A 23,296-nucleotide genomic window follows, 5' to 3' on the forward strand; every position below is an offset into this window, starting at 1 on the left:
CCTCTTTGATTCGGGTTCAAAAAAATGCACCCATGTTTCGTCCCCGGTCACAGTTTTTTTCAGAAACTCATCTCCCTCCAAACGGAAGCGCTGCAAGTGTTGGGAGGCTATTGTTTTCCTTGCCTCTTTATCCTGATCGGTTAACATTCTTGGAACCCACCGTGCACAAACTTTTGAGTACCCCAATTGTTTAATAATCGTGATCACACTGCCTTTACTAAGAGAAATAATGCGACACACTTCATCTGCAGTCACCCGACGGTCACCGCGAATGATGTCATCAACTTGCTGAATGTTGTGTGGAGTCACTGCACTCACCGGCCTGCCGCTCCGCTTTTCGTCAGTCAACGGTGTTTGCCCTTCAGCTTCCTTACAACGACGAACCCATCATCTAACAGTGCTGACATCCACTGTCAGAACACCCTACACCTTCTTCAGTCTTTCATGAATGCGTATGGGCGTTTCACCTTCTGCATTCAAGAATTCAATCACACAACGCTGTCTCAAACGAACATCGATGTCGGCCATCTTACAAACTTCTGCTGTGCTGCCACCTGTTGACACAGAAAGTTACTACTGCAGTGGATTGCAGAAGAAGGTTTGAGGAATGGCGCCAAATTCAAATTTTTCACTTAACTTAATTTTTTTAAGTAGAAAAAAATGGGAGGCATTACTTTTTGACCGACCCTCGTATATCTCCAAGTTCCCTCTGTTTGGTCTGTTATGTTGTGTTTTACCTGTGTTGAAAATAAAAGCAAGTCTTTTGAAGTGACGCTCCACTGTTATTTAAATGCTGCGCGTTCACATTCCAATCCTCCCCTCTACCCCTCCCTCACCTCCTCGCGCTCGGAGGCAGCGTAGCGTGGCGGTGGGGGAAAATTGTCAGCCCCGCTAAAGCTCTATGGCACTAGTGCGAGGACACAGCTCGTGGATCGAATTGTTGGCTATCCCTGCTTTAAATTAACACGCCGATTGTGTGACTCTCATTTTAATCAAAGCATTATACGATAATTTGACTGAGCTCATAGAACGAAGGTGATGAACTTGGTTGAAATTTATTTAATAATGCACGAGTGCCTCTGCAATTGCAAACGTTTGTGAGAGAAGAAAAAGCTCGCAAGGCAACGTACTCAAATAATGTGCACTTCTAAAGTAGCATCAATAGATCACGTTAAATTGAATAAGATTTTTGTTCAGTTTGTTTATGCGAATGAGTGATGCAAATAAAATTTAATCTCTTCAGGGATATTGGCACATATGTGGCCATTAATGTTATGCTGAATGTATTGAAGAAAATGAGGTCTTGTAATGGACAGTGGTTACGTTTGTGGCCATTATAATCCTATACGTTGTTACCCTGTTTGATAGTACATCATCTTTGACTGTCATGGAGAGAGATGTTTTTATATCTGTGAATAGTCTGTGGTTGCATGTTGTTCAGTACGTGCATTTGAAATCATAATTTACACATTCTTGCTGGAGAATTTTTCGTATACAATTTTTTTATTGTGTGCTTTGAACGTTTATTATTATAATGTTGTTGAAGTAGTGATATTTTTTATAAATCGACTGTTTACAAACTTACACTTTTTTGGACACAGTGCAGTAGGTAACATAACAGGAAATACAACGTAACCACCAGTGCCTCAATTATAAAATACCGTTTTCATCATTTAGTTACTTCCATTTATTTTACAGTTTATCTTCCAACATTATTAAAAATGAATCGAAGGAAAACATTGAGCCCAGAGGAAATTTTACACATTTTAGATTCTGTTGATGAGGCCATTGTTCTGATTTGGATGTGATTACAAGTGATGAAGACAGTGATATTCCTGATGACGATTCTGATGATGATAGTGTTGTTGGTGATGACATTGTTGATGGTGGTGATTTAGCTGTTGATAGCTCAATTCGGTCGATAACAGTGCAGAAAATGGTACAACTATCAAAAAATGGTTCAAATGGCTCTGAGCTCTATGGGACTTAACATCTTAGGTCATCATTCCCCCTAGAACTTAGAACTACTTAAACCTAACTAACCTAAGGACAACACACACATCCATGCCCGAGGCAGGACTCGAACCTGCGACCGTAGCAGTCCCGCGGTTCCTAACTGCAGCGCCTAGAACCGCACGGCCACCGCGGCCCGCAGTACAACTATAAGTACAAGTTCCACAGTTTCGTATTCTCCAACATCTTCCCGTATTATATGGTATCCAAAGAAGGATAATGACTTCGTTGATAACATTCCTGCAATCTGTAGCGTTTGCAAAAGTAATAGTGATCCTTCAGTAGAAAAGACACCATATTTTTACTACTGCAACATTTTCTCTAATGAAGCATCGGACGTGATAGTTAGAGAGACAACACGGTATGCTTTTTCAAATGGTGAATGCAGTTTCTCTGTCTCAGTAAGCGAAATCCATTGCTTCTTTGCGATTAATTTGATTGTGACATATATAAAGTAGCCAAACTATCGTATTTACTGGTCAAGTAACCCAGCTTTGAGAATGGATCTTATTGTTGACATTATGTCACTAAAGAAGTTTGAGAAAATAAAAACGTATTTATATTTTGTGGACAATGACGAAATCCCTGAATACAACATTGAGATGTTTGTGAAGGTGAAACCCAATTCGGACATACTGAAAGAGACATTTTCAGGGACAGTAGCTCCTACAGAATATGAATCGATAGATGAAATGGTTAGGGGAGAAGCAGGGCAAAACTGTATGCTCTAGCTCAGATAGGTACGTTTCATTTTTTGAGATGTACTAAGGGAAAAGGCAGGAACAGAATAACGCACTGAGCCCTAACTTTTTTCCTATTGGGAACACTGTCGTAAGATGGTGCCAGGGGCTAGAAGGAAAGAATCCCTATATCATTCTTGACAATTTATTCGCAACAATCCCATTGCTTTCGTATCCGAAGCAAAAGAAGATTCGTGTTTTGGGAACCATAAGGTAGAACAGACTGAAGGATGCAGACAGTAAACTGACCAACAGCAAAGCTCTAATGAAATCAGGTCGAGGTTCAATGTCTGTTGCTACTTCTAATAACAATATTACAGGTGTGCGACAGATGGACAGAAACATTGTCCACATGGTATCTACCTTTGCTGGAGGGACACCAACTGATAATGTCAAAAGATGGGACGTGAAGAACCATACTTGCATAGCTATAGAGACGCCATATTTTGCAGCATGCTAAAACAAATTCGTGGGTGGCGTCGATATGACTGACCGGGTGGTTGCACACTACCCTCACACAATGCACAGCAAGAAGTTTTATTTGAGAATATTTTTCCACTCTTATAATGTTGCACTAGTAGGTACATGGACTCTTCACAAAAGAGACACTGAAAGAAATATTTCTCTTGTGGAATTCAAGGCATCAGCTGCTGCAACAGTTATAGAGCTTGGAAGCCTGCAAAGGAAGCGTGGCATACCATCAAACACCCCTGACCATGCTCACTTGATGAAAAGGCAATGGACTGGATGTTCTGCGGATATAGGACTGGATGGATTAGCCCATTACCCTGAAAAAAAAAGGAATGTAAGAATCCTCATAGGTGCAGAGATAAAAACTGCAGAAGAAGAACAAGATACATTTGCAAAAAATGCAATGTTCCTGTTTGCCTAGAATGTAGAGAGTTCTTCCACAATGCCTGACGTGAACCATTTCTTGTTACTTGAATTGTGTCATTATTACCACAGTTTTTGATTTCTTTCTGTTTTCACCATTTTTGCTCTCATGTGACCTGCTATGCACCATGTACACAAATGTGGCCATTTCCTATTTTGATTGCTGTACAGTAAATTGAAGCATTTGTTGAAAACCTATATTTTCAATGACTTCCTTACATTTCAAATATAGCGTTAACAATAATTGCCAAAATTGAAATTATTAAAAAAATTCATCCTTGAAGAGTTTAAGCGCACGGCGTGTGTGACTCTGTTAAGTGGCATTATGGTATGAACGTAAGGTGTGTTCTGTAAGTACATGATACGTCATCTTTAACTCACTCTGCTGAACAATTGTCCAGTTCAACAGTATACAGGGAAGCAGAATACAATCATACAATCTTTCGCAAGGGTTTAATGTGGTTCAGTGAATAATACTACAAAACTGTTGTTATACATAGGTCATGAAATTAATGAAACACGATATATGAATATGTAAATTGCTCGATCAAAATACTGTATATTCTGTTGGAGATCTTAAGATTTGCGAGGAAAGTGCAAACATCGCTTGTAAAGTGCTCATGGAAGTAATAAATATCTCACAATTCATTCCAAATGAACGATACGAATAACAATTCTACAATTACTGCAGAATTTTCAGCGAAGACGTTCAGCGCAATTTCAGATTTACTCTTAGCAGGACCTTTTAGCATGATGCTTCTTTTACGGGTAACCATTCGTTACTCGTTTTCTGTTTTATGTTGACAGCATTCTGTCATACTGTCGCTACTCTAATTATCTTCGTTAATACCAACGAAAATTGACGTCGAAAATGACGTCGAAAATTACTGAAATGGCGCCTTGAGAGCATCTTACCGAATGATGGCCTTTGAAGCGGGCATGCTGCTAAATTGCCCCTGCTGATTGATTCTTCTAAGGCTGAGCGATAAGACTTTTAGAGCTCTGAGTGGCTATGAACTGTCTGTTAAAAAGCACTCTACAAGTGTTTTTCCCGGGCGACGCATGGTCCTTCCGTTCTGATATTTAGGTGGTCTTCGAGAATTACTCACCAATGGATGTACTTTAATAACTGATTATGTATGGTTACGCTAAGGTATAACAAATGATAATATCACTTTGAATTCACTTGCTCCAACCAAATACGAGGTGTGCTTTTTTAAGTAAGTACCGTTTTGAAATTAAAAATAGACGTGCTAAGATATCTCAATAAATTTATTTTTTTCGTGAAAGCCTGTACGTTAATCTACTTTCCTACATAATTTCCGTCAATATTGCGGCACTTGTCATAACGTTGTACCAGTTTTTGCATATCCTCCTCACAGAAGTCTGACGCCTGACTTGTTAACAACTCCATCACCACTTTTTTTGACTTCTTGAAGATGCTGACCGCCCAGGTGTTTCTTCAAGTGCAGGAACAGATAGTAGTCACTAGGGCGCAAGAACGGGGCTATACGGAGGATGATCTAGAGTTTCCCATCGAAAAGATGTGATGAGATCTTTGTTCTCATTCGCCACATGTGGACGGACATTGTCTTGCAGCAAAACGATGCCCTTGTTCAACTTCCATGGACTGTTGCTTTGATTCTGGTGTGATGGAGGCCACCCATGTTTCATCACCCATAATAAACCTTAAGAAATCATCACCGTCGTTGTGGCACCGCTCAAGGAAAGTCAATGCCCTGTCTAAACGTTTGGTTTTGTGCACATCCGTCAACATTTACGGTACCCAACGTGCGCACAATTTTTGGTAATTCAAGTGCTCGGTCACAATGCCACACAAAACACTGCGCGAAACATGAGGAAAGTCATCCCGCAAGGAGGAAATCGTAAAGAGTCTGTTTTCTCTCACCTTATTGTCCACTTCCTGCCCCAAACTGTCATTAACGATCGAAGCAGGCCCACTCCGTTGGTCATGATGCACATTTGTGCAGCAATCTTTAAATGCTTTCACCCACTTTCTTACCATTCCATCACCCATAATGTTTTATCCGTAAACTGCGCAGATCTCACGATGAATAGCGATCGCTTTTAGGAGTTTAGTACAAAGAAATCTTATAATAGTCCGTACTTCACAATCGGCGGGACTCAAGATTATCGGAGGTATCTTAAACACTCAGTACACAACGTAAACAAGGAAGAATCAGACTGTAATGGCGTCACTGTGTAGATTAAGGTACAGGATTTCATGTAAACCTAAAATTATTGAGATATCTTAGCACGTCTTTTTTTAATTTCAAAACGGTACTTAATTAAAAAACATGCCTCGTAGTACTGTTCTTTTTCGAAACCTATTCGTTAAGTAAACGTGATTTTCTAATAATTATTACAGATTTATTTGAAAAAGAAAATTCCGTGATTAGTTTCCGGAATGACTGGGTAACTATACAAAGAATAAGAGACAATAGAAGAAGCTAAGAATTTGACCTACTTTTAGAGTTGAGAGCAGTAGAGAAATAAAAACGTCTTAGCCTTTCAGGTGCAACAGTAGAATTTATACTGTGTTGCTCTTATTGTGGTCATCACTTCGAAGACTACTTTAGTACAGCTATCCACGTTTAGGTAAGCCTCCCCATGTCTGAATAGTTACTGCAGCCGACACACATTTGGACCCCTTCTCTGTAGATGAGCTCACTTGGTCTCGCTCCATAACTCCTCTCCATCTCCCCTCCCCCCCCCTCCCCCCACCACCCTCAATGATCCCCACACTACTCACCACTCTACACTCCCACACACAAACACACATACACACACAAACACACACACACACACACACACACACACACACACACACACACACACACACACACACACACGAGCGCGCGCAACAGGCAAACACACACATTTTTCCATGTTTTAGACATGTTGTACCATAAATTCCTTTTCCTCCCAGAAATACGGCATTCACATTCACAGCACATGTACAGTCGTTCTCAAAATTATCCGAACGGCCTGAATGGCATTTCGCCTGATTCGCATGCAACCGGCATAACGCAGCTGTCTAGCACGTCCTCTAATCGTTCCTTGGTACAGTCGTTTGTCTATTGAAAATGAATCCAACAAGTCACCACTAGAAAACACTGCTCTGTATCGCAGTAACTCAAGATGTAAAGTAATACCACGTTACCACAAATATCAGGGAACACCTTGTCACAGATAAGACTGTCCTTAAGGCTTGTAAGCTCACATTTATTACAATAAATGACATGTCTGAAACTTTACCACTCTCATTATTACTTCAAATAGGTAATACACGTCGTATTCATGATTTACTCTTGGAAGTAACATACCGTACTTATTATTTAACACTAAATGGTATTAAAAATTTAAGTTATTCACGAACAGCTAGTTGAGAATATGTATGAACTTCAAATGACACGACGAATCGTCTCGTTCTGCATATGGATTCAAACCCAGGTCATGCAGACTAAGCAAAGATTTTGTGACTGACGGAAACTAACAGTCATTCCTGATCAGGTATACAGAGAGTGATATACCTCGATTTTAGACATTATCAGTTGACAAATATCAACTTTTAATTACACAACGCAGACATTTTCAACGGACGCGAATTCCTACCCTGCATCTACTGTCCCTGTTAACGAACTACGAGAGATGTTAAATATTGCTTCTTCACAAGTAACTTACTTGAAATTCCGTGAGGTAAAGCTTTGTGTTGGACAGGGATTCGAACCCATAACGTAATCGGTTGATATCGAAGCACAATCAACTGTGACATATCGGATTTTATCGGCAGTAGCTATATGTTTTAACTGAAATGACGAGACGAAACATTAATTATTTCTTCCCAGGACTCCAACCCGCCACCTATCGCTGTAATATTCTAGAGAAAACAAACGTTAAATATGGGTTTCTTGCAACAGCAGTGACATGTGAGCACGTTTGAACTAGAAATAATATGGCGAAAAGTTCAGTGCTGACTGGAAATAGAGCCCCACACATATCGTTGTTGACTACACACAATGAGACGTCAGCTACCGAATTTTTCTCCACCAGCAGCTCGGAATAACATCTTGAACTTACAGTGATCTCGCAAATAGGTCTGTGTCTCACTGGGAGTAAAAAACGTCAAATATCGTTAGTGCTGACAGCGAATGAAAATACATTAAACATCAAAATTATTATCCACCAGCAGATAGGTGTTCCCATGCTAGAGCTTGATAATACATAATGAAATCTTTAGAGCCGAACCAGGATTCGAACCCATTCAGACGCAACATTTGGAGATGTTGAGGAATCTGCAGTTTTGAACGAACAACAAATTGCAGCCGAGCTGTATTGTCACGAAAGGTTCAAATTCAGCTTTAAGGGCGGTCTGAATTGCATTCCCAGTTCAGAATCAATTTTATCCACATACAGAAGCTCAAATAAAAGATGGAATAAGTGTCCTGTAACCCTAAATAACGTTTATTTCGTCACTAGAAATAAATAACTAGTATAAGAAAGGTTACTGGTGATAGAGTTTCTACATGTCGCCACTCCAGTCTTTAATGTGGTTCAAACTAAAATCTACTTGTTAGCGAAGGAATATCATTTTTATTGTGAATTTCAGACCACAGTGCCATTATATCTTCTTCACTTGGTGTACCCAGAAGAGAAAGGGATCTGTCTCTTCCTATATAAAATCATTGACAGGAGTTGGAATCGGACCCAGACTGTAGCTATATGAACCTATCATCAGTCCAACAGACCACCAAATCCTCGTCTCTGTGGCTCCTTTTTCTGTTGTAACGCCGTTGCGCCACGCTGGAAGAGAATTCATACACACTGGCTCCCTGTAGTAATTTGCAGCATGCTCAGTAAATTCATTTACTTGGTTGACCGAATCACCATAAACTAGCTGCATCGGCTACCCAGTGCATACACTGGACTCTATTTTGTAATCACCGAAATAAAGCCTCGTATCTGCCACCTGCACAGAACAGCCAACAGTGTAGGATGCAGAAATTTAAATAGACGTGTTCCTTTCCACTTGAGCTACATTACTGCGCTTTCTGTTTGTTGAAAACGTCGTGCAGTGCGAAAGAAAAGCTGCAACTCTTTGTCTCCCAGAAGTCTAGACCCGGCCATATGCTTTATGTCACAGTGCAGTGGAATGCAGAAGTTCTGGAGTAATTGTTGAGTTCATGGTAAGTGTCGCGCACTGTAGATAAGATGTCGCGAGTTCGAGTACATTCACTTCTACGTTTTTTAAAACGCAATTCAACTGTCTGCTAAAGTTATCAATCTAATGGAACTTTGAACATAATTCCCTTCACTTCTCAACCCAAAGTAGTCAAATGTCAAAAAAGAGCTAACTTCTGCGACATTTTGTTCTTTTCAGGTTTAATAGACTGCCAGGCAGCAGATGCATCTCGAAACTTTTGTATTATGTATGGGGAGAGCGCATCGTGCCAAAATATGTCAGAAAAGCATTTTCTACATTAGCTGTCGTGTGGTAGTGGCATTTTATTCTTCTTCAAACCTTGTTTGACAGCTTTAACTCAGAACAAGTTTTCTACATGATGTAGTCAATAAACTGCATGTGCATTGTCAGACTGTTATAGATAACATCAGAGAATTCGCATATTTCCTTGATGTTTAATATATCTCTCATGTTTACTTTTGTTTTAACAACACTAAAGGAAAACTTACGAAAATCTTGCACTATGTTATAAGAAATGAAATAAAACTTCCCACGATAACCTTACGACGATAACCCGTCGTTTCATCATATCTAACCCGTTTTCGATTGGCGACAAGTGTGGGGATACGGTGGGCCTGGTCGAAAGGCGCACATCCTGTGACTCCAAGAAAGCATTCAACAACATGCGCACGTGCAATTTCTTTCTGAAAAATGGCGTCTGGGATGTTGTGCAGAAAGAGAATGGTTACGGGTCACAGGATGCCATTCACGTAGGTCACATTGCTCACGGTGCCTTGGTCACGCATCTACTGTGATTTGTGGTTGTATCTAAAAGCACTCCACACCAGAAGGTCTTGAGATGGCGCTGTATGTCTTGTGCGAATGTGGTGTTTGTGTTCAACGAACCAAATTGCGGCCATCATTTTCAAACAAACAGAACCTGGATTCCTCCGAAAAGACTGCCCGATATCATTCCTGAGCCCAGTGATGTCGTTCAGTGCACCACTGCCGTCTTGCACGTTTCTGTACATTCGTCAAAGGTCGGTGGAGAAGTGGACGACGCGCACGTGACCCATGCCGTAATAACCGGCGGCGGACTATCACATCTGATAGCGTGCGATGTGTTACACTGTTTCACTGTTGTGCCACAGCCGAGGACGACGCAAATCTGTCGAGCAACACCATTCGGATGAGGTGCTTCATCAGATGGATGGTGGGAAGGAGGGGGGGGGGGGGGGGGGAATGTAAGGGTGATGTGGGCGGTGCGACCTGACTCATGCTGTCGTGTTCTACGGCCTTCCGTGAACCAATCTGCACACACCCTTTCCACTGCCGAAACACTTCGTCCCACACAAGTAGAAATTTTCCAGATGGGTCACATTCTGTCACGCCAATACAGAGACTCCAAAAAATCTATCCGCGGTTTAAAAGTCTATAACTTGCAAACTAATTGACGGAATTGTTTCATTCTTGTTGATAGTGTAGCTTAAAGTCCAACTCAAAGAAGTTATTGTAGGTGTTCGAAATGGTTCCACACACAAACGATGCCGCCGAACTACAGCACGAACCACTGACCGCAACGTGTTCAATTGGATATTTGCACAAGAATGTACGATGGATTCTCGAAGTTCATATATGTGCGTGGCTTTTGTCGATAAACGACGTCCTTTAGTGTTCCCCACAGGTAGAAGTCCAGAGTAGTTAGGTCTGGGGTACGTGGTGGATACTCCACAACACCTCCACGGCCTATCCATCTATCTGGTAGATTTTCGTCGATATACGCCCAAACACGATTTTTGTTGTGTGCTGAGGCACCATCTTGTTGAAAGTAAATTCTTCCGTCTCAATACAAAACTCGGATGGCAGGTAAAATGGATGTCTGAAGCTTCTGAAGGTAAACCTCACCGGTAACTGTGCCGTCAAAGAAGAATTGCCCAATCAAGCCCCGGAAAGCAAGCCACACCACACATTTACTCCTGGCAAATTCATGGCTTTGTCTAAATGGACGTTCGGATTTTCGGCAGCCCAGTAGATGCAATTGTGGCGATTTACTGTACCATTGAGTTTGAACTGTGCCTCATCAGAACACAATATCATCTGTGCAAACTCTTCATTGTTGCGCACCATGTTAGTAAACCACTCGCAGTACTCAGTTCTATGATCTGGGTCATCCTCGTTCATTGCGTGTAGCAATCGCGGGATGTAGCACTTCCACTTTGCTGTCTTCAAAATTCGCCGAACACTTGAGCGAGTCACTCCAGTTTCACGCGTGCACTGTCTCACAGACTTCTGTGGTGAGCGAGTGAATTGTTGTAACACACAGTGGGAGTTAGCTGGACTTGTTACTGTTACAGGTCGTTCAGATCGTTGTTTGTTTACACCTTTAACACAGTCTTCGGCTTCAAATTTGTCTCTAATGCGACAAATCGTTAAACGTGTCGGTGGCTACTCATTTCGACATGCCGTTGAACCTCATTAATGTTTTCGTAATACCACTTCAAAACTGACTTCCTTTCATCGAATATAAGCCTTGCGCCAGCCATGTTTACTCGAGTGACTAGGTGTAACTAAGAACAAAACACTGACTAGCTGGTGACTGTCATCTGACAAAAGAAAACAACGCAATACAACGCATATGTGGCGATTGCCGGAACTACAAACTATTACACTACCAAAGATAAGACAACTCCGTGAATTAGTTAGCCAGTTATGGACTTTTAAACAATGGATACATCTTTCAAACTCACTGATTTGACGGTGTGTTTCGCGCATACGTCTGCGAGGCTTACTGCACTTCTGCTTATGTCACAATGATCCATTACCTTCGGTTTACAGCGACAACGAGAGCTACAGGCGTGGTGATGTACAGTGATATCTTTGCTGACCTTGAACCCGAGGCCCGACATGGTTAAAATGGTAATCATTTCTGCAGTACGTACTTATACATGTGTCCTGTGAATACGAACGTCCTATCTAGTCGTTCAAGGTGTTCCGTTTTTCTTTCAGAACTTGAGTGTAGCTGCCAGATATACCCATGTAATCTTTTGCATTATTGTGTCTTATCACATGTAAAGGAAGTTAATATTCACTTTTGTGTGTGCTCATCAAAGCCCACGTTTCGCTCCCATATGTCTTTACTTCAAATACTTTCACACTTAAATTTATGTTCTATATCAGCAAATAACTCGTTCTCAGAAGCCCTTTCCTTGCCTTTACCAGTCTGTGTGTTGTATATTCTCTACTGCAGTCGTCAATTATGCGTATTACTCCCCAAGCAGCAAAACTTATCTAGTACTTGTAATGTCTCATTTATTAACCTTACTCCTTCAGTATCATCTTGCTAAATTCGGCTACATTCCGTTACCGTCGTTTTCCTTTTGTTATTTTTCTTTACAAGCTATTTTCAGCACACTCTGTATTTACCTTCAATTGGTATTCATAGACGTACCTAATTTGTTCTCTATAAAATTTTTTGGAATCCAGGGCCATTGAGTCACTTCCGTATAGCATTACGGGTGTAGCTATGATTTTATAAAATTTTAATATTGTTTCCTTCTGTGTTTTGTTTTGGAATGTTGCGTGTATGGTTGTTTAAGTTCTTACTGGTACTGATTTATTCAGGTTTATTACTGCCGACTTTTATTAATATTTTCGTGACCTTGTAGAAGGTTTTCATAGCGTCGATAAGACGTGTTGGATATACGGATTTGGTCGTTATGTTCCATGTTTCTTTCGGTTCACACAGTCAAAAGATTTTTCGAAGTCAGTAAGAGCTGAAAGTGTCTCTGAAGTGTTTTCTCGTCGTTTCTCAAGAAATATTTTTACGGTAAATATATAATACTACAGCATCGGCCTTTCCGGAATCCTGATTGTTATTCTAACACAAGAGTCTCTGTTATGGTTTTTATACGATTATTATTTTTGAAGATATTTTATAGACTGAGTTTAGGTGGCTAATATCTCTCGATTTTGTTACTAATGAAAAAATATCACATACCCTGAAACTCACGAAGTTTCGTTTCGAGCTCCCCTTCTGGTTGCTTCGTTTGCTTTGTCAAGCATTGTTGTATTTCTCTGCGAGTTCTTAAGTGGAAACCATGCTTGTAGAGAAAACGGCAGATAACGTCTCAATCCAGAAGCACGAGATTCAAGAGTTTCACTGAACTGCGTGCAGTGCCCCGATCTCATATTTCACTGACTGCGCAGATGAAAATGGTGTGAAGGAAGTAGATGGTGTTATTCAGTATAAAAAGAATTTCTACACGGATCACTGTTCCACATACGAAAAATGGCATATATTATCGAACATCATTTACAAGATCTTAACATCTTCAAGAACGAGATGTAGGTTGATTGGAATTTTGTCGTTTCCTAATGGCAGATCACCAAGTAACTCCATTGTTTAGCACTGTCATAAATTTTGGGGCGTTATTGTCAAAAGTCTTATCAATACCCAAGAAAGGAAATAGGAGTAGGTCGAGGTGTTACAGATCCATATCACTAACGTAGATTTGCAGTATTTTGGAGCTTATACTGTGTTGGAATATTATGAATTACCTTGAAGAAGATGATTTGTTGGCAAATAGTCAGAATGTTCAAATGGCTATGAGCACTGTGGGACTCAACTGCTGTGGTCATTAGTCCCCTAGAACTTAGAACTACTTAAACCTAACTAACCTAAGGACATCACACACATCCATGCCCGAGGCAGGATTCGAACCTGCGACCGTAGCAGTCGCACGGTTCCGGACTGCGCGCCTAGAACCGCGAGACCAGTCAGAATATATTCAGGAAATATCGTTTTTCTGAAACACAACTATTTCTTTACTATCACGAAATAATGAGTGCTATTGACCGGCGATGTTAAATTGATTTCACATTTTCAAATTTCCAGAAGGCTTTTGACACCGTCTCTCGCAAGCGACTTCCGATCAAATTTCATGCCTACTGAGTATCACCTCAGTTTTGCGACTCTATTCTTGAGTTCCTCTCAGAAAGGCCACAGTTCATAGCAATTGACAGAAAGCCATCGAGTAATACAGAAGTCATACCTGGCGCTCACAAATAAAGTACTATATATCCTTCACAGTTCTTGATCAACATAAACGCTAGGCGCCTGAACGTTATGGACCTGCAAGCAATTACCACAAGCTTGAACCTCTGCCACAGGAAGACCATCTTCCAGCACCAGATCCTCTTCTCAGAACTAGATTGTCTTTCTGATCGTGGTCCACCCAAAGGCTTATTTCAGCAACAGACCGTCTCCTGCCCTGGGGACAGTAGATCATGATCGTGTCGGTACAGCCGCCGCCCTAGAAGGCTGTCCACCCCAGCTTACTGTAATGTCCCCACAGCAAATACCCTCTACCACGCACCAATTAATCATTTTCAATCAAACCATCCACGTTCATTCACTTAGGAAAAGTTATCTGATCCGATTTTTCTCGTAATATATCCGGCGTCAGCTCGTCAACGCCAAAGTATTTTCTAGAGCATTTATTCTTTCAAATAACAGAGATGCATATATGCATTCTCCATGGTTGTTAAAGTGGTAACGAGGACGTGTCTCTGAGAGATACATATTCTGCTTTTCTTCTCGCTAAAGCGAGCCAATTAACATTTGTGCCGTTGGCGGTTTGTTTTGAAGAGAAAGAGATTGTGAAAGGAAAATAATTAAGGCGTGGAATCACCGGAGATCTGGACATGTAATGGAGATGGATTTAATACACGATTTCCTCCATAAATAAGGTGTGTGACTTTTTTGTTCTGGAGTGAATCAACGAATGAGTTTTTTTCTGAATCATTTGTTGATCACGTTGGCCCTTTAATTAGCGGGGAAGTTTCAGCTGTGTCGAAGAGAGCCTGCAATCAGTGAGTCTGGGTAAATAGTCCAAAAAGACTTCGTAAACATCTGGAATTCGTTATCTTTCGTAAAAGGAACAAATTGTCCAAACGATTGATTCTCCCGACTGACTGCAGTGTTTAACAGTAATAATGAATATAAAGATCTCTTACAGCAAGCCAGCCGCTGATTACCAAGACAAAGGACTCCACCAAAGATTCTATTTGGCTGATTCTTTTTATCACTTAATGAAATCTTATATTAAAAACTATACATAGGTAAAGGAGAGAAAGAGAAAGAGCGAATGAAAATGGAGATAATACACAATAATCCTCCATTAGTCTAATTTTTCGCCTGTCTTATTACGGATCAGCCAAGAACTGGGAGGGCCTTACTTTACTGTATAGACTTATACGCGAAGGTGAAGGGATCTTAAAGACAACATATACACGTCTATACAGACAAGACATTACACAGAGATAGAGGCTAGCTGTATTGATAATCTATTATTAGATTAAAGAGACGGAAACTTATTATCCGAACATTTAAAATGTGAAATTACCATGAGACAACCACGACACGAGGCAAGTGGGACACAGCCGACAGAGTACATCGCTACGAATGTGGTAGCACGAATCTATAAAAATTGTTCGACTTTCTGATATTTTGTACCCGAACTACCAACTACCGCACCCTATCCGCTATTCACCACAACAACCCATCCCTGCGTAAAATTGGTTGTTCACCATAGCCAATATCCTCATTAAGGGGAGATTGTATGTCCTTTGCTGCCAATGTTTGATTACCAATCTTTGTTACCCATTACCATCGAAAGTTTCGGTAGTAATTTAATGCACTTTTGTAGGTATGCTGTACTATAATTGTTGCAGAATTTGTATTGTAACGTGTGTTACGAAATTTTTCCAAAACACTTAGTTTTTCTGACCCATTTATTAAGTAAATGAGGACAAAAATTAAACAGCATGTGAACACAGGTACTAAACAACATAGTATTTATTCCTCACTGAAGCACCAAAGGAACTGGTACAGCCATGCGTATTCAAATACAGAGACACGTAAACAGGCAGAATACAGTGCTGCGGAGAGCAACGCCTATACGGGGTGTTACAAAAAGGTACGGCCATACTTTCAGGAAACATTCCACTCGTTTGTGTGTGAGGAATTGAAACGTCCCCTTTGAAAAATTATACATAACTGTGCTTAAACTGACACACAATATTTTTAGCGCAACGCAATCTGACTTCCAATAATCCCTACAAAAGAATGGCCCTGACTAACATTAACCTATACCTTTCACAAATCACTTACCTCACCAAAAATCTTCGTTACTTGAACTACTGCAATACAGCGAGCGCAACTACTGCCAGCTAACTAAAAGATTCAAACTACGGAAGGCACTAACTACTGATAGGCACAGTTAGCAAATGAAAGATTTAAATAGAGAACAAACAATGCAGTTACCTTAATAGTCATAATATATATATATCAGTTCATGAAATCAGTTCTTACAAATTTCAAAACTCCGCCATCTCTCTCCCCACGTCCACCACTGCTGGCGGCTCACCTCCAACTGCGCAACGCTACGCGCTGTTAGGATGCAGCTGCCGCTGCCCAACACTACAATGGCAGACAACAATGCAAACCAGCCACAGACTGCACACGGCACAGCCAGTGATTTTCATACATAGCGCTACGTGGCGGCGGCGTTACCAATAAAAAACCTAAACAGCCTACTTACATAGCCCCCATGCTCCCCACAAAAAATTTACAAATTGTTTTAGGCAGTGGCCAATACAGATTTGAATTTTTTTTCATAATTACAATAACAAAGAAATGAAATGCACACACTTATCGATACAATGTTGGTCAAAAGCTAAAATTTTCTCACAGTCCATAAAGACAGTCCTGATCATTCATCAAAGTAAAATTGCAGTGTTTTTCTCAAAGTCTGAGTAGTAAAACAAAAATCGCACACAGAAGTAGTGGATTTCCATGCAGTCTTGAAGAAGTAGTGTTGTCCTTCCAACGGAAAGACAGTGCTGACTCTTGACATGCAGACAGGTAATGGGCCAAAACAGAGGAAACCCACAGCAGTCACTCGAAGTTTTGAAGAATATTGGTAGGTAGGTCGTCATAGAGCAGACCCACTGTAGTCCTGGTAGAGATTACGGGATTGGTGGGATACCAGAGATGCACACCCACTGTAGTCCTTGTAGAAACAATGGTATTCGTGGTCCATCAAAGGTGTAAACCCAATATAGTCCATGTAGAGACGGCCAGCAGCCATCTGTGGTGACTGTGCAGGTGCACAGACACCATCGGAGAGTGTTGCGGAGATTATAGCAAGTCCATCAACCACCACTTGTGCACGCACAAAGTTTTTGGAATTGTCCTTAGAGCCAGCAATGCTGTTAACCAGTCCCTTGCTGAATTATTAACACATGTGCAAACATTATCAGTCCCTACTTCTCACATATTGTCCATATACTATGACCAACAGAAACGTGTGTAGTGAAATGATACTTAATTTGAAGAACTGGTGTCTATACAATTATAAATTTAAAACATAAAAGTACAATTACAAAGGCACAAAATACATCATTAAAGAACATAACAATATAGATAACATTTGTAGTAAAACGGGATTTACAAAAGAATAGAAATAAACATATACATCAGTGTTACAGCAATTATGACATAAATAAATACATAAAAGATCAGAATAATTATTGAAACATCAACTTCACAAATGAGCATTAAAACAGAACAGAATAAATAATGTCTAAACATCTTTACAAAGAAAATAACATATTATTAGAAAAATTCTACAACGGAAATCTTATTACCTAAACACATAAAGACAGGACAAACACAGATTCACATAGCGTAATAACACAAAATACAGGACAGGGTTTGTTTTCAGTGTGACACTTGGTACTGCAGTCCAACCCAAAACATCATTCTGTAGATCTTTTGTCTTATCTCAACATTTGTTTAGACCAAAAATACAGGTATCTTATCCAAGCATGCTTTCTGTATTTTGTTCACATCCTCTTTAAAAAATAGTTTTCCTCCACTGTACACTACTTTTTTGGCCAAATAATTTTCTTATAGCTTCTCAATCCATTTCTTCCAATTTATCACAACTCGTTCTCTTTTATAGCCTACCCCATCTTAAGCTAACTTAAATCTACTGAGCTCACATTCTAAACTAAGGGACGAGGCAATGCAGCAGCACAAAACAATTAACACAAACAGCAATGATAAAAAAATGGAAATTGGCAAAAAAAAGGCAGCAATATTACAACCAATATAAGGCAATAAGCAACAAACAAGAAAAAATAAATCCATAGTAAAACTGGCTTAACAGAGTAATCCAAAGTCAAAGTCAGTAACATTATGCCTGGTAATCAACAGCAGCAGCAAATGCAATAACTTTTACCTAAACATGGCAAAGCTTAAGCAGAAAAAATATTACAGTAAAAATGTTTAATACGTATGTCATATCTTATCACTAGAGTGATGCATCACGAGAACATACGCTAGCAGACCAGTTACCAAATTGTAAAAAAAATTATTTATGCAGTTCCTGTGAAGGGAAATGTCTATTTATGTTCCCTCGTTTTCTTGGAAGTGGATCATAATTTTTTTACTGTATCTGTAGGCATAAAATAACTGTATTAGTACCATCTATTAAATTTTATTTTAACCAATGCTGCACAGCAGCTAGAAACTAGATATTAAACAAAATAGGCAAACAAGGCGTGAAACGTCATTCGCTAGGCATAAGGCATTTCATAATGCAGTAAACAATCTTCCAACTAGCAAGACAATAGACATGAAACGTTGCTCATGATGTCACTTCAGTAAATATCATAAATTAAGAACTCTACAGTGTAATCATGTTTTCAAGTTTGAGGGTGTCGTATTTACGATGCTTTCTACAAAGGAATGTCAATAGCGAGGATAATGACCTCTTTTTTTTTCTTCTCCACCTGTGCCTCTGAAAGGCACACACTAAAGCTTTCTTTTGTCAGACGACTCTCTCTCAGCTGGGCGCCCAAAACGCATTACGTCAAGGTCACTTACCTTTCTTACTGAAATATTTACTACAGCAGTTTCCGCTACAGTGACAGTCTCATATAGAAATATTTTCGCAGGTTGAGAATTTGCGTTACAAATGTGTAGAAAATAAAATCATATAAATATAACAGTGTCCAAAAAATTTTCGACAGCATTGTAATACATTCATGCATGTACACACATTTCATAATTCTTAAAGTACGATTCTTGGTTTCCAACATCCTTTTCCACAAATCAGAGTCCCTAACCACTACTCATTATTCCTTACCTTATTATACATATACATATTCGTCGACACTTCTTCAATATTTCATCATAATAAATACGTAGCATAATCAAATTCCTCATATACGGTAGCGTCATCTTATTGATCATAAACATATCTCAACAGCATAATACACATCGTCGTCGTAACAATATCATAACATCTCAGTCAGTTATCAAAATAGTCGTAGCTTCCTCCAATAATTTCAAAACCTAAAAAAAATTCTCTGCTCATGTGAAAAGAGTCATCTGCCTCGAAAGAACTTTAAAAATCATGATCCCATACCAAATACATCATTCAGAGCTCTCATAGTATCACAATGGTTCCAGAAAAATGTGAACATTTCACAAAGTACAGACAAAATACAATTTCATAAGTGTGAAGTTATCCAATGGTGTAATTACGCAAACATCTGTCACTGATGCAGTAAACTAAATATTTGCCTCTCTCAGGTAAATGATCAGATAGCTGTGTAATTTATGTGTTAGAGAAATATGGTACCGATGTGTAAAGTTGTATAAGCAAATACCATATTAGCTAGGGCTCCTTGAGCTTGCCATACACATGGTACATAAAGTAAGCGTGTACCCCCCTGAGGATTAATGTAATTATACCCTCAGGTGTTACAGATTACAGCAATGGAATGAAATGTATCACGGAAAACCTTTGTAATTCAAAAATCTTGAAAAATAAATGGTTCAAGTACAAAATTAATCACTCAAATGAGTGCCCTGTAGTGCTAAATGTGCGTTTTGCTGTAAGATAATTCTGTGGGATTGTCGTAGTTATCGTCCTCTGTAAGCAAAGATCTGCTGAATTCAGTGTACTTACCTCATCATAAACGAAAGTGAAATGCTTTCCGTATAGATATCGTAGTTATTACATACCTTACCGTGATCAAGAAAGTACTATAATGTAACGTATTGCTGTGCTACGATAAAGGCTGTCTCATTTTAGCAATACCACAAAAGTTACTACTAAAAAACATGTTTTACTTTCCAGAGTAATGCAGAAAAACTGTGCAGATATAAAACAGATACACCGCAAAAGCAACAATGTAAATCGTGTCACATATTAGTAGCGTCGTGATATAATCGTGTAGCTATCAGAGACACCAAATGCTAAGTCATCTTTAATCTCACCGAATGCACTTCAAATAAAGAATGTATTTTCAAGTAAACCAAAATGTTGCATTAAAATCTCATTAGCATTACTGGTAAATGTTCTAAGTATGTAAGCCTTATAGTCGTTACGTAATCGTGCAACTAACAAGGAAGAATGTACACACACAATAACACTCTGACGTCTGTTCACTATAACAATGCACTCGTAAATACTGTCTAAATAAGTTCTCTAAGTTCTAGACTGGATAGTTAACTTCAAAACATTGTTGCATGTTAACAAATTCTAAGTCTGACAAAGTATACTAGTAACGTGAAGTGAACAGCTTTATGGCAAAGACAAAGTTAAAAAGCAGATTATATTTCAATAAACGGTTTTACATGTGAAATGTGGTGTAGACCTTTACTCTTCCTAGTACGCAGAGTTTCAACTTCAACGCAATTATCATGTGGTATACGTCGGATTCTGTAAGGTCCATTGTAAACTAGAAAGAATTTGTGACTGAAGTGTTTCTTCTTATGTGACAATGAATGAGCTTTAATGAGAACTTTCTGACCAGTATATAATTTCTTTGCATTTGCTTTACCATGTAATTTTCTCCTTTTGTCTGCAGCAGAATTTATATTTTTAATAGCCAAATCAATTATGTCTTTGTGTCGAAGTTTACATGTTTTCGGAATAGGTACAAGCTCTCTGATTCTGTTTGGTGGTTCTTTATTCTTCAGTACAAGAACAGGTGGTAAAGCAGTGGAGTCATGAGGCATTTCATTCAGCACGTTTTGAAATAAGTGTAAATATCTGTCCCAATGCTAATGCTTTCTGTGACAATAACGTCTGCAAAGCTTATTGATTTATTTCATAATCCGTTCAGACGGGTTACAATGTGGTGAGTACAAATAAAATAAAAACAGATTTGATTTTATGGTTACGAAGCATGCGTGACCAAACAGCAGATCTGAATTGCGGTCCGTTATCTGAAATAACTTTACTAACGTGTCCAACTTCACGTAAGAAATTTTTAACAAAGGCGTTGGATACAGACCGTCCAGTGGCTTTACGTAAATAAACAAATTTTGAAGTAAGTTCAACAGCGACTAGAACGTACGAAAATCCATTAGATGTTCTGAAAAGCGGTCCCAAGAGATCAACAGCAGCAAATTCTTTTAATTTAGAAGGAATGATAGGAAACAATGGATCACGATGCGAGACAGTAGATGGTTTCGCCTTTTGACAAAGTTTACAAATTGACAAGACTCTTCGAAGTCTCTTTTCCATATTGTTAAAATAACAAGTCGTTCGAAGAATATGCTAACATTTTCGTGAACCAAAATGTGCATAGCTGAAATGAATGTACCAAATGAGCTTGTTAACGAAATCGTCTGGAATGCAAAGTACCCATAGCTTGTCATCAACAGTGCAGCGTTTGAACAGTATGTAGTTTCTAAACAGATAATAATGCCGAATCTGTGTGTGTGTCTTTTCATGCCATTTACTTTTGATGTCTTTCCAAATCGGATCTTTATCTTGTTCATGAGCAATGTCCTTTAAAGATGTGGTGATGAAGTTTTCAGAGGCGACTTTCTGAATGTAAAGAATACTGACATTTTTCTCGAGGTTGCTTTCTGTGTTACTTTTCTCAAGCCCAGCCGGTGCACGGGACAGTGCGTCCCCAACAATGTTCTCCTTGTCGTGAATGTAGACTATTGTGAAGTGGAATTCTTGCAGAAACAATGCCCAACGTTTTAACCTGTCATGATTTAATTTTGAAGACATAAGAAATTGTAATGCACGATGATCACTGTATACTTTTACGTGCTTACCATAAAGAAAGAAATTGAATTTGTTAAATGCCCAAACGATAGCTAAAGCTTCTAATTCAGTAACGGAATAATTTTTTTCAGATTTTGTTAGCACTCGGCTAGCAAAAGCAACGGTTTTCTGAACGGTAGTGTATGGCTTCTTGAAATAAATGGGCACCAAGACCGACTTTAGAAGAATCAGTGCTAAGGCAGAAATCTTGTGACAGATCTGGATGAGCTAGTATTGGGGCGTTAAGTAGCGATTCTTTCAAAGAATTGAATTCCAACTGTGCTTGTTCGTCCCAGTTCCAAATAGTATTTTTTCCAGCAAGAGAACAAAGTTTTGGTGTAACTAGAATTTGCATATTCAGAAAACGACGGTAAAAGTTTACGAGACCTAGAAAACTGCGGAATTGTTTTTTTGTGGATGGAACTGGAATGGCTCTGATTACTTCTAACTTTTCAGGATCCGGCTGAATGCCTTCAGAAAAAAATAATATGTCCCAAAAACTTCACCTTTGTCCTACCGAATTCAGACTTTTCCAAGTTAACTGTAATTCCAGATTCTGCAAAAATATGTAACACGCTGTTGAGGATGCGATTATGTTGTTCCCATAAGCCTTCTGCTATCAGAATATCGTCCACATATAAGGTGATGTGATGTTTTAAGAACTCAGGTAATATGGAATTTAGCCCACGAATGAATGCTGCCGAAGAAATGTTCAAGCCAAAAAGAAGTTTCCGAAACTGATAACAATCCCCGAAACAAAGGAAAGCTGTGTATTTTCTACATTCTCGATGAAGTTCGATCTGATAAAAGCTGGATCTGAGATCTATGGAAGACAACACTTTTACACCATTCAAATTTTGAAGAAGTTCTTCCAGCGTTTGCGGCCTGTCTGTTTCAGGAATAATGATAGTATTGATTTGTCTCGAATCTAAGACATTTTTCTTCTCAACAACATGTAATGGATTGTTGTATGAGCTTACTGCAGGCTCAATAAAGCCCTCGTCAAGCATAGATTGTATTTCTGTTCTAACACAGTCCCTATAATGTGCTGGAATTACGTATGGTCTAATACAAAATTTAGTATGCTCACGAACACGAAATTGGTATTGAAATCCATTGATTGTTCCTGTTTTGTGAGTAAAAACTGTCGAATGTGCTTGTAAAATCTCAGAAAGGTCCTGCCTATCAGTGTCATTACAATTATCAATTTTTTGAATTTTATTCTGAATTAACTCATTAGTTTCAAATATGCCGTCGCTATCATCCCTGTCAGTACTTGCAGAGTGATTGTTAGTGTCTAGTTC

Source organism: Schistocerca gregaria, chromosome 6 (genome assembly GCF_023897955.1).
Source record: "Schistocerca gregaria isolate iqSchGreg1 chromosome 6, iqSchGreg1.2, whole genome shotgun sequence".
Taxonomy (NCBI): Eukaryota; Metazoa; Arthropoda; class Insecta; order Orthoptera; family Acrididae; genus Schistocerca; species Schistocerca gregaria.